This window comes from Cibotium barometz, chromosome 39, assembly GCF_041138505.1.
Source record: "Cibotium barometz isolate CiBa-2024 chromosome 39, ASM4113850v1, whole genome shotgun sequence".
Classification (NCBI taxonomy): domain Eukaryota; kingdom Viridiplantae; phylum Streptophyta; class Polypodiopsida; order Cyatheales; family Cibotiaceae; genus Cibotium; species Cibotium barometz.
In genome coordinates, this window is record NC_141084.1 from 43,856,522 (window position 1) to 43,868,084 (window position 11,563).

Consider the following 11,563-nt stretch of genomic DNA (forward strand, 5'->3'; position numbering starts at 1 on the left):
TTGAATAAATAAAGTAGCAATGGCTAATACATTGGGTAGGAAAAGAATCCTAGTTTGACATTAAAGAATAGCTTAATCCTTAATTATAGAGATAATGAGTTAAATCGTATTTAATTTAACAAATTACACTAGAGGGTTATGTTCTCAGAATTAGCTTTGTGTTGGCTTTGTCTTGCTAGTGTAACATTTAGGGTATCTTGCTTAAATTGCGACCTAGAAAAACAAGAATACAGCTAATGCTTTTGGTGGGAAGATGCTACGTGGTATGAGGAATATTCTTGTTCACACTCCATTGTATGCATCTCTTTTGCTACACCTCTGTGTATTTAGGTACCGTCAAGAGTTTCTCAACTAACCATGTTTTGGGTTAAATAGCTTCACCTATCTATCAAATATAAGAACCAATTCAAGTTTTTTAAGACCATGTTAAGATGAACTAATTATATTTAAAATGTATATGATTACAATGATTCGATTTATAAGAGTCAACTCAACAAAATAACAGTGTTATGATAACAACGTAATTAAATTATTTTCATTGAAAAATAAGACACCATAATTTTAGAAGCTATTCTTCACCCACACATTTCATGTGCCCTCCAAATGTGTGTACATGATCATTGGCATGCCCTAGAATACCATGACTCACCATAATAATAATAATCCAATTTTTTATCTTAGTCAAAATGGCCTTTTGAAAGGGACTACTTAATTTGGAGAAGAGGAGGTGTGAATTTGTATCTTTAAACACATGGTGAATAATATCTCCAAATCGACCTACAAATTAAGAAAAAGATGTAAATGATGTTTTATTATGGAGGATTGTGAAGCCTTTACTTGCTTTCAATGTTAAGCATTTATTAATCCTTCCCTAGTTTCGTAGAGAGAAGCCAATAATTCCATTGTATTAAAAGAAAGGGTCTTTTCTTAAAGCTTTTATAAAATTATTTATAGCGTTATCCTTGGTGTTAGGATGGTGTAGTACTTTCTTGTTAATTCTTGATTAATTAACACATTATATTTAGCGTAATTAAATAATAAGATGAATACATTTTGCTTATTGAAAAACCTAAACATGAATGTATTATCAAATGTAAGAGCATTCTCAATTATTAAGATAGACTTGTTTATCAAACAGATTGTTTCAACCCAACAACTTTTTGGAAAATGTTGGACTTTCGATGCATATCACAAAACTTTGTTGCTTCATATTTCTACCTTTATTTGTTAGAGAGTGTAAAATGGAGAGTCGTGTAGAGATAGGGATAGTACGCCACACCCTGCTCTAGCAGTATATGACAAACGAGTATTAAGGGAAGGATTTCCGCAACAATAGACGACAACCAAAGGCCCAAGGGCTATCTCCTAATTGTATAATACTTAAAAACAAGTGATCTAGCTGGAGCATGGGGACATCCCAATTAAAGAAAGAAAGGGAGAGCAAGAGAGAAGCTAACTTAGCTAACGACAACAAGAAAGTGCATAAGCCACAATGCTATTGTTTAGCAAAGAGCTTAATGGTCCTCTTTAAGCCACACATGTTCTCCTTAATATACACAAGCAAAACTACAGTGTCCATATACTCAAGAATTAAGGCAAGCATGCATGCTACACATACACACACACACACACACACACACACACACACACAATGTAGCAGCACATTTGCAAGCTATGAGGCAGCACACATACAAGTAAAGAATGCTAAAACATACACCAAGAAAGGTATTTGGAAGGAAAGAATGGCAAGGCAAGCAAGTAATGGAAGCTATTGAGCCTTAAACCTTCACCTTCTTAGTTAATTCAATGGCACAAACTACACCTAATGTGTTGTGCATATGTGTAATATGTTATGCCTTATGCGTACGCATTATGGCCTAATGCATAATGCATATGCGTTATGGGCTATGTTTATTGCGCTATTCCTAATGCATGTGCGTTATGGTTTAGGTGTTATGGGCTATGCCGATGTGTATGACATATGATTATGGCGGTATACACTATGCCTAATGCATATGCATTATGCATTGTGACTAATGTGTTATGGTTTTGGCATTAAGAGATATGCCTTATGCGTATGCATTATGCCTTTGATGATATGCATAATGTGCTATGCCTAGTGCTTATGCATTATGCGCGATGCCTTTTACACTATGCATTATGCGCTATGCTTTTTACACTATGCATAATATGCTATGGCTAATGCACTATGCGTATGCGTAATGTGCTATGCCTAACATGTTATGGTTATGGCCTAATGTCTGATGCATATGTGTTATGCATTATGGTTTAGGTGTTAAGCACTATGCCTAATGCATATGCGCTATGCGATACACTATTACTAATGCATTATGCATATGGGTTATGGTTATGGAGTTAAGTGCTATGCTTCTTACATATGCGTTATGCACTTATGCAAGGAGCATTACACGTAATGCGCTATGCCAAATGCATATGTGTTATGCCTAATGTGCTATGCGTATGCGTAATATGCTATGCCTTATGCATATGCATTATGGCCTAATGCCTAATGTGTATACATTATATGTGCTATATCTAATGTGCTATGCCTAATGCATATGCATTATGGTTTAGACATTGTGCACTATGCTAATGCATATGCGTAATGATGCTATGCGACTAATGCATATGCATTATGCACTATGATTGATATGTTATGGTTATGGTGTTAAGCGATATGTCTAGTGCGTATGAATTATATACTATGCCCAGTGCATATGTGTTATGTGCTATGCCTTATGTGTTATGATTATGGCCTAATGCTTAACGCATGTGCATTATGCACTATACTTAATGTGTATGTGTTATGGTTTAGGCATTAAGCGCTATGCCTAATGTGTATGTGTTATGATTATAGAGTTATGTGCTATGCCTAATGCATTTGCGTTATGATTATGGAGTTATGCACTATGCTTAATGTTTTATGGTTATGGCCTAATGCGTATATATTATGCGCTATGATGATTGCATTATGCTTATGGCGTTAAGTGCTATGCCTAGTGTGTATGCATTATGCACTATGCAAGGAGCGTTAAGCATGATGCGCGATGCCAAATGCGTATGTGTTATGCCTCATGCCCTATGCATATACAAAATGCGTTATGCCTAATGCATATGCGTTATAGTTTAGGCGTTTTACACTATGCCTTATGGTTATGACGTTATGCACTATGCCTAATCTGTATGGTTATGCACTGTGCCCTAATGCATTATGCTTATGTGAATATGTTATGATTATGCTTATGCTTGGAAGGTCCCCAAGTCATGTGTCTACAATACTAAAATGATGTCATGTGTCTAGTTAGGGTGGACAGTGCCCTATTCTGCTTGGAAGGTTCCCAAGTCTCGGGCTTCAATTTTTAATTCTTTTATAGGATGCCAGCAATCGCGTTGGTAATTTTCTAGTGCTTTTTTGGCACCATTATCGAGGTTATTTTCAACACCTAAAAAACATCATTTTTGTTTGATAATTTATAATATTTTTTTACATGGTCATGTCTACAATCATTTTTAAATTTTTGGGCCATCTCAGCTCATTTCTAATGTCAGAATTGTAAAAAAATGAGTATTTTAAAAGTTTGAGAAAAATAGCTATTTTTTAAAATTAAAATATATAATATTTTCCTGTATAACAATAGGTCCCCGGCCTTTAGAATTTGATGTCCGATCACTGAACAATAGAAATGGGGCCTTACCCTAGTGAATATTATGTAAACAACTCGCTCGGTTTATGCTTTCGACTCTAAATGTAAACAACTCGCTCGATTTATGCTTTTGACTCTAAATGTTCATTTGAAAGCTTTTTTTAATGCTATTTTTTTGGCTTGCCAAAAGGCCATAGCGGTCCTTTGAGAGTTTTGGCTAGAGAAACGTGCAAGGCAAGTCATCATTTGTTTTGCAGGGAATTGAAAATGAGTACCTTAGTTTAAGTTTTCAATGTGTAGTAAAGGATGTACTGAAACATCTTTTCACTTATAGCCTTATAGGCCTTAGGCTATAGGATTATTCCCGTGAGTTCTCTCTGTTTTGCACGCTTGGGGAATGAAAATCTTTATAATTTCTTTTATAGCAAAGAACTATTTATCTTATTCATTTCCCTTACCCTTTTCTCTTCTTCTTCATTAAGGTATCTCTCTCTCTCTCTCTCTTCTTCCTTCATAGAAAAAGGCAAGCCATCATGCATTTCCACCTTGTTATTTAAAACACACACACACACACACATACACATTCATTTGTTTTTATTTAATTATAACATTCAATGTTTTTCATAAGAAATCAGTAAATTGGGCTTTCCTTAAAAAGTCAACATACTAGCACTTAAGCTGGATCCTTATAGCATTTATTTTCTATTTCAATTTTTTCAAGTTGATACCTTTTTCCATAACTTGTTGGTTACCCTAAATTGATGCTAGAATTGTAGTGCTTATATGTCTAGTATGGTTTTGAGCTAGCCCTATGCATACCGTCTGCCCAAAGACTTCGAAGAAATCGACAAAAACTTGGCATGGTTGATATCTTGTATATCTGACCTTGGGCATTGACGACATGGTCGAGAAGGTTGTGGCAAAATAGTTCTTGCCATATATGCATAGGTTTATGAGAAACAGGTAGAGGCTTGGATTCCCTTCTAGTTGTTTCTTGCTTGTCTTGCTTGAGTCTTGGTGTTTGTAGTCGGTAGTTTCTTGACGATCATAACGGCTTCAATTATGAAATCTATAGATGGTTTTACCAGTTACCATAACATGAAGAATCCAAAAACTACAAATCTTATGTATTTATGCTACACGCACCTCAATACCACCTCTTCATACTGTTGTCCCAGACATAGATTAAGGGCCACCTATTCATGCATTTACCCAACCACCAATGTCACATTATACAACCACTTTTCACTCTTATTAGATTGATTTGACATTATTTCATGGCATACTTTGTTTTCTCACTTTGGCTATTTAAAGACATGCAAATATCCCAAAATACATATGATATGTACTTGCTTGATTACCTGGTAGACTTTGCTAGTGGGTCCTACTGGAGTGTGTACAACAATGTCTAACTAGGAAATTTCACTTCACCTAACTAGGTGTTTTTACTCTACCATGTTGTCTTACTGTACCCGTTGCGGTTTCATGACTTATACTAAATATTGGTGGGTAGTAGGTTATCCACACGTGGTAGCCTACTTCATCACTTGTGTGAAACTTACTCCCGAGGAGCTCCCGCAGGTAAGGGGCGAGTACACACACACACACACACATTCATTTGTTTTTATTTAACTATGACATTCACTTTTTTTCATAAGAAATCAATAAATTGGGGTTTGCTTAAGAAATCAGCATACCAATTTTTCTAGCACTTAAGCTGGATCCTTACAGTCTTTATTTTCTATTACCGTTATTCCAAGTTGATACCTTTTTCCATAACTTGTTGATTACTCTAAATTGATGGTTTTGATCTAGCCCTATGCATAACCGGGTTTGCACAAAGACTCCAGAGAAATTGACAGTACAGGATCGTTGATATCTTGTATCTCTGAACTTGACCTTGGGTGCTGACGACGTGGTTGAGAAGTTTGTGGCAAAATAGTCCTTGCCATATACGCATAGGTTGATGAGAAACATGTAGTCCCTTCTACTTGCTTCTTGCTTGTCTTCCTTGAGTCATGGTGTTTGCAGTTGGTAGTCTTCATCCCCATCAACATTTTTGGACCAATAGTTACTTAAGGTCCTTTTTAATCACTCATAACATTGATGTAAGGGACCTACTTTCCTGGGTGCATCAAAGGCTAGTTGTTTTAAATGATGAACCTTTTCATCTAGTTGTACATCAATACATGTTCCATGTATCACAACAAATGTACATTTTATATGTAGACCAATTTTTTGATCATCAAGCTAGCTAGGGTCTTGTCTATTTGTTTGTGGGTTTATATATCTATATTTATTTCTCACACACACCCACAAAGCACATGTGGCGGGTGTTGGGCTGCTTATATTTTATTAACATACTATGTTGAACGTTTTTCATTTATGGAGGGAGTGGGCTTCAAACCTGCTACAAACAATGCTTTAAGTGGCTAACTCACCCCTTCTTGTACATATATACATATATATATATATATATATATACATATATATACACATATATATATATATTGTGATGTGCTCAAGTGGAAGACAAGATTGATGCAAACTGAGAGTGCCTTGCATGAGTGCAAGCACCTCCTTATATTAGAGAGCTAGGTTGTTACACTAGGGCTTGTTCCCACACTACTGTGGCTTGTCCGGGCGGACTCACACCACACCTCCTCCCTTAGGGGAAAATCTTTTTTAGGTTTCTTGGATTGGACTAGACTCAACACGATGAGCGACTTGGACCGGCTCCAACGCCTCATGCGGGGGGAGGGCCATTACATCATAGGGGCTGAAACGACTTAACAAAGAGAAAGGGTAAAACAATATGCCGAATAGGATGAATGCAGGGACTTTGTTGCTAATGGGTAACGTGAGGATGCATGCATGCACCCAAACTACAAACCAGCTTTGTAATAATTGTACTTACTGCTGTACCTGCAAGGTACAGCAGTAATAATTGTACTTACTGCTGTAGCTGCAAGGCAATATCAGAGGGCCCACCACCTTTACTGCACTGGGTATAGAAGCTACGGCTGCTGAGCCTTCACAACCTTGAGCTGCACACACACACATGCTTCTTGAAATTTTGTAGCCAAACCGATCTTGAACTGGTTCAAACTGGGCATTCTTGGCCTTCTTGGGCACAGCATTCTTCGCCTTCTTCTTGGCGAGAGGAGGAGTAGGGACAACTTCAGAAAAGTAGCCATCATGACATCATTGTCAACACACTTGAGCATCTTGTTGAGATTCACGCCCAAGGAGAGCTTGCAGACACAGCGGTAATAGGAGAAGGCCAACGAGAGCAACATGGCTGGAATCCATGGCCTCCTGAGAGAAGCCCGTTTTGCAGAGTTGATGGCCTCAAAGACCTTCTTCAACAAGATTTTACCCCCCTGACCAGGCCGATTGAGAGACGAATCTCCCCACATCTGAGCACTACCGCACGCTGGACAATATATGTGTGTGTGTGTGTGTATCGGGCGCATGCTGAAGTTAGTTGTTCTAATCTTTCCGGCGGATTCTTTCTTCATGATCTGTGCAAGGTGATGAGGAGAGGGAAAACTGAGTCTCAAAAATGAAACCAAAAAATCTTTAAAACTTTTAAATTATGCATTTAAACTAGCCTTGGTATCTATCATAAACTAATTAATTAATAAACATTATACACTCGGCTTTGTCTCGTGGTCTTCAACACACACATTGGTCTCTCTCTCTGCGCCTGCCTGCCTCCCGCCAACCCCTCACTCCCCTCTCTCCCTCATCTCTGTTCGCCTTCGCATCTCTGCTCCAGCCCCTCGCCTCTCTTCTCTCTCTCTCGCCTGTTCGCCTTTGAATCTCTGCGCCAGCCCCCCGCCAGCCCCTCACCCCCCCTCGCCCCCCTCACAGATTTCTTCCAGAGAGCTATGCCAGTGCCAGCTGATGTACCACGTGGGGTGACCGCAAAGAGAGCAAGCAGAGGAATTGAGAGCCAGGAGGAGACCTAGACAAACTAGACATAGAGCACCCCGACTCCGTCACCGAGAGATAGCAGCTATCCGAATGAGACACTAGATGGAGACACAGGAGAGGCTAGCTCGCTTTCATTCAGACTCAGGGTACATGTTCACGCCATTCACAGCCTCAGCATTGGCGATGTATGATATCTTATATCCCTCTTATGGCACTGGATGGAGTTAGCCATAGATCTGCATAGCATGCTTGTACTACCCCTTCAGCATATAGAGATGCATCTTGCCTTAGCACTCCATCCACATCCGCACCCCCCCTTATATTGTTTGTATATGGGCTCCACCGATCCATGATGATTCACAGTTGTATCCAGACACATGCACACTTTTTCTTTTCTTTCTTTTCTTCCGATGACCGGAAGAACACAGTTGTATTATTTTTTGTCTCATCTCTCGTAGACGTTACACAGGCGACAGCCCAGCAGCGAGCACCCCGTGGGACTCTAGTTGAGAGAGCTATCCAGTTGGGCAGATCTAGACACCCGAGGGTTCGCGGATCCTCACATCGGAGACGGTGCCTACACCGAAGGATTCAGAGCATCATTGCGAGGCATCGGGCTCGCCCGACCAGGCATCTCACTATGGCAGATATCCAGGCCATCCACCAACAGAGACCCATGCTAGAGCTCCTAGGATGATTACGACTCCAGCCATATACTGTTGTACTCACTGTCACTTTTGTACTCCCCCATATGCATGTATTCATGTATCCATGTACTCATGTACCCCATTTTGACTAGTAGCATTAGCTTCCCACTCTCCCTAGTTGCTGCTTCCGAATGCCCCCCCTACTGATGTATTGTGGGGCTAGATACTTAGTTCTTTCTTTTCTTTTCCAGACAATGTATCAGATGTCACATGGTTGTAACTTTGGTCTCATAGGTCACTTTGGCCTTTTGAAGACGTTAATATAACATTTCATTTCATTATATTTCTCTCTCTCTCTCTCTCTCTCTCTCTCTCTCTCTCTCTTTGTTTTTTGGGTGATGGTGGTGGTGGCTGTGTGTGGGTGTTGCGGCTTGCGAGTGCACATGTGGACAAGAGGAAGCATTAGCAAACAGAGATACCAAAAAACTGAGGAGTGCATCGCACAACAAGAAGGTTGAAGCATGGCATATGAGAGGGAGAGGTTGGCGGTGATAAGAAAATTTCAGATATATTTCTTTCTCACATAGATACACACTCACACATACAATGTGTCACGATGCCTACACCCAACACATATAAGTCCCACAACACATATAGGTCCAATTTTCTTTTTCTCATACCACGAGCAACCCCAAATAGGTCATTCATTTGCAATCCACCACACACACGCACACACCATTTCAAACGAACTTGCTTCCTCATGTTTCAAAAGACTATAATCTCTTCAAAAAATGCTTCCCCTTGCTTGTTCCTTTCACACTACACCCCATATTGTTGGGCAACCAAATTTTCAAAAAGTAGGGAGAAATTTCGTCGACCAGCTCTAGCCATTTCTGATGAAGTGGAGTTAAGGCGGCATGATCTTTCATTTGCAAATCTTGGTGTTCTGTGGGCCAAGAATTTTTTGATGGAAACGTGTTCCCAATTTGCTTTTCAGCACCATGGTTTTGCACAAGAGTGTTTTTTTCCTCTAATGTCTCAGGAGTCCTACTTGTGTTAGGATTAGGATCCATTTCATAATACTCTTCAATAGAGCTATCATAGTCAGAGCTTGAATCCTCAGGGTTGCGATAGACTCTTAACATTCATATGAATAACATCTTAACCATTTGGATCACAGAATTTTGTCTGCTTTGGAAGCGCACAAACATCCAGAGTTGAGAGTACATGAATCCATTCTCGAGGATCAATCAAGTGCTCAGGGAAAGGAATTGGGGTATATGCATCGTCTCTTACATCTCTCTCGGTCGCAACATCTTCAGGCTTCAAATTGATGCAAGAGGACCCACAGATCCATAACTCCGTTCCCTTGCCCAAAACCCTTTCTATATCTTCAGAGGAAGTTAAGTCAAACTCTTCCACTGGGGAATGCATTACATCCCTGTATTCATGATTTCTCAAGTTGACTCTAGTTATAATGCCCTCATGCCTAAGGTACAAGTAGTTATAACCCCAATCCTGGATCATTTGGAACTGTCGCATGAACGGACATCCCAGAATCACCTCGTAATTGGTATTCTTCCCAAAATCCACTATAGCAAATGTCTCTGTATATTCAATACCACACGACACAACTTTGAAATCCTCTAGTAACCCCACTGGACTCTCTAGGCTTCCATCTCCTAATTGCAGACTCATTCTAGTTCTTCGAATTGCAGGCTTTCCCCATGATTCCCATATGGACTTTGTTGCAATACTAATTCCTGCTCCACTATCAAGAATTGCAATAGACTTTATACTGTTGATAGTGATTGGCAAGGTGGTATTTCCCCCATCATCTTCACAGTACTCTCCCACCTTATTCACACTGGGACTTGCACATGCGTTCTTAGCCTTCTGCAAATCCTTTAACTGAACGTCCTTGTTCCACACCCCTCGTTCCATCAAACATTTTACTACATCTTCCCATAGCTCTGGGTCCATTAAAGGAAGTGTGCATGTCACTGGAGCCGACAACAGTGCTTGCAAGTTTGTGGTGTCTCTCTCCTCACTTGGCGTTCGCCCACAAAGATAGAACTCGCATGACTATTGAATTTGGATCATATTCCTCGAGATAGAGGAAGGCATCGTTCTTGGAGTGAGTTTACTAGGAAATTAATCCTCAGAAAATTGTTCCTCTTTTTACAGATCTAGCTTCAGCTTCAAAGGGTTGACGTCCCGTGAAGTCTACTATAGAGAAGGATGGCAATTTAGTAGAAGAAGCTTGTTCTTCAGCTTTCTGCCTCCCACATCTCTTGTGCTAGCATTTCTTCTATCTCTAGAATTTCATCTCCAAAGTCCGCGGTTGTCAATGGTTGTTTTTCATTTTGCACTATTATTTCCTCTGTGTGCCTTGATTGCTCATCAACTGAAGGAGCAATGGGTTCACTCCCTCGTTCCATACTTGAAGTTACTTCAGGTATCGTTTATAGAATGTCTTGGTCCTCTAGTTACAGTCTTTGGAAGTCCCTCCAACATTGCTTGGGTTTCCCTGATCTTCTGCTGATGAACAACCAACTTAATCTTTTCCTCTTGAGGATTTGGATACTCCTGCAATTTCTTTGGAATTTTTGTTAGAGCCATAATGCGATAGACGTAAGCCTTTCGAATGGCATCAAAAGGCTCGTTGATCTTTTCCACTAAGACCAATCCACCTGCGCTAACTTCTGAGACTTCTATGTCATCAGGTACCTTAGGGCTAGGTTGAGTCTTACCATCGGGTTTCAACTTCTCAGCGGCAATACTATCTACAGACGGCTTTGAGCTTTTTGCAGACTTCTTACTGCTTGATTTTCGGCTCCTAGGTCTACGTATCCTTTTCTGAGTAGCCTTCTTCTCAGGTCCAACTTCATTCACTCTTGGGCTTACCCCCATTTTCTCCGTTTGTATTTCAATGTGTTTGGGCCCTCGTTCATTTCTGTTTCAGTTTCAAATGTCTGAGGTGAGGGTATCACATCAACAAAGTTAAGCATTGTTTTTCCATTGACACTTTCACTCCCTCTAGGCCGTGCTGGGCAATCTTTCACAAGGCGCGCGATCAAACAATCCTTGCAATATCTTGGTACTGAAGGGAATTGAATGTTCACAAGCTGACTAGGTCTAGCTGGTGGCTTCTCGTTGGGGTAATCTCTTGCATAGTGATCACCACACCACACTTGAAACACTGTATCGGTTGTTGCGCTTGGTAAACTCTCCATTGAGGTTTTTGTTGCTCGTGATAAGCTCTCTGCTGTGGTTGTTGCTGTTGAGGGATAAAACATTGATTTCCCTAGT